This window comes from Silene latifolia, chromosome 11, assembly GCF_048544455.1.
Source record: "Silene latifolia isolate original U9 population chromosome 11, ASM4854445v1, whole genome shotgun sequence".
NCBI lineage: Eukaryota > Viridiplantae > Streptophyta > Magnoliopsida > Caryophyllales > Caryophyllaceae > Silene > Silene latifolia.
The window spans coordinates 4,768,291-4,770,696 of NC_133536.1; the positions used below are offsets into that span (position 1 = coordinate 4,768,291).

General features: G+C 43.7%; 1 non-coding gene across 1 annotated transcript; it reads left to right on the forward strand.

Moving 5' to 3' along the window:
* The first annotated feature begins 2,299 nt into the window (after positions 1 to 2,299).
* On the forward strand, positions 2,300 to 2,406 carry LOC141615441 (small nucleolar RNA R71). The gene has a single exon (XR_012529862.1). It is a non-coding gene; the product is annotated as a small nucleolar RNA R71 (small nucleolar RNA).

The window sequence follows — 2,406 nt, forward strand, 5'->3', positions numbered from 1 at the left end:
ATGCGCTCTCATCCTCCAAGTGAATGCGATGGGTGCAAAAAGAAGGGCTAATCCCCTTGATATCATCAATTGAGTACCCAATGACATCCTTGTATTTTCTCACAACATCAAGCAATTTTTGAAGTTCGGTGTCATTGAGTGCACTATTGACGATAATAGGGTAAGTATCATTAGGGCCAAGGAAAGCATGTTTAAGAGTAGAAGGAAGAGGTTTCAACTCCACTTGAGGAGGCGTGGATCTCTCCTCTTTCTTATCATCTCTTCTCAAACTTTCAAATTCTTTTTCCGGGTCTTCTTCAATTGATGCTTCCATAGCTAAAGCATACTCCCGGTGCTCCTTGCAATCCTTTACCTTGCCCTCAAGGAACCCTTGCAAACCCTTGTCTTCATCAAATTTCTTCATATCAACCCACTCTTCTACCACATCAATCATATAACAAGACTTTTCTTCCGAAGGCTCTTTCATAGCCTTGTTCAAGGAGAATTCAACCTTTTCTTCACCCACTTGCAAAGAAAGCTTCCCATTCTTCACATCAATCATGGCACCCCCCGTAGCAAGGCAAGGGCGCCCCAATATGATGGGAATATTTGAGTCTTCGGGGATGTCCATTACATAGAAATCACATGGAAATGCAAGTTTCCCCACCTTGAGTGGGACATCCTCCACAAGACCAATAGGGTATCTTACCGACCTATCCGCAAGTTGGAGAGAAACTCTTGTCGGTGAAAGCTCATAACCCTTCAACTTCTTGAAAATTTTGAGGGGCATAAGACTAATGCTTGCCCCCAAATCACACAAAGCTCTCTCAATGTGCACGGTCCCAATCTTACAAGGTATGGAAAAACTCCCTGGTCTTCAAGCTTTTGAGGAGCTTCATTCATGAGAATTGCACTACACTCTTTGGATAAGCTCACCGTAGTTGTTGGGCTCAAAGAGTTTTTGTTTGAGATAAGCTCCTTCAAGAACTTGCCATAGCTTGGAATCTCCTTTACGGCATCAATGAAAGGCATGGTAATGTTGATACCCTTCATCATGTCCATGAACTTCCCATACTTTTGTTCAAGTTTGGCTCTTGCCAACCTTTGTGGAAAGGGAACCGGTGGTACATAAGTTCTTACCACTTGTTGTTGAGGCTCTTCAACCACCCTTGTTGGTTCATCAATCACTTTTGGAGTTTCCACAACAATTTCCACAAGCTCATCTTTTCCCTCCTTTTCTTCAATTACCTTAGGAGGTTCAACCACCATTTGAGGTTCAATGACATTGCCCGGTCTACTACTCTTCCTTTTCTTGACAAATTCCCGGTCTTCCAAATCTCTACCACTCCTCAAGTGAATAGCATTCATGGTTTTCGGATTTTCCTCGGTTTTACCCAGGAATTTACCTTGGGAGGCTTGTAGTTGGCTCATTTGGGTAGCCAATTGGGAGATTTGGTTGTCCGTCATCCGTTGAGAAGCTTGCATTTGGGTTCTAAGTTGGTTGATGGATGAGGTTGTCTCTTCTTGTTTTTGGGTGGTATGGTTGATGAATTGTGTTTGATGACTCATCATTTGTTCCATCATGAGTTCCATGTTTGACTTTGGTTGGGTGGGTTGTTGGAATGGTTGGAAATTTTGTTGGAAAGGTTGGGTGGTTTGTTGGAATGGTTGGGTGGTTGGCGGATTAAGTGATTGAAATTGTTGTTGTCTTGGTTGGAAGGTTCTTCCTTGGAAACCCGGTGGACCTTGATTGAATGTCGTGTTTTGTTTTTGAGTTTGGAAGTTTGGTTGTTGTGACTTTTGTTGGAAGGTTGGGTTTTGGACATTTTGAGAGCCATAAGAGAAGTTTGGGTGGGCTCTCAATCCGGGGTGATATTGGTTGTTGTTAAATGCTTGCTTGGCCGGACTAGACTCCCATATCCCGTTCACTTGCTCCATACCACTTCCATCTCCAACCACCAAAGGACACTCATTGGGTGGATGTCCTTGGTCTCCACAAAGCTCACAACTATAGACTTGGTTCCTCATAGAAGAATTGCTAGATGTTTTGCTTGAGCTCATCAAGGCAACTTGTTGCTTAAGCTCTTCTATCATCTCTTTCACTTCCACATTGTTGGCCGATTCGACCGGTGACTTCCCTTTCCTCTTGTGCCTATCATTGTTCCAATGAAAGGTACGAGAAGCCATTTCTTCAATAAGCTCTTTCGCCGTCTTGTGGTCTATCTTATCCAAAGCTCCCTTCCCCGAGCCGGAATCAAGGTTCATCTTCATATCATTGTTTAACCCTTCATAGAAATTGTTGATGAGCTCATCATCTCCAATACCGTGGTGAGGGCATAGCCTTTGGAGGCCCTTGTACCTCTCCCATGCTTCATAAAGGGTCTCATCCTCTTGTTGGGTGAACCCTTGGAGCTCACTCTTGATTCT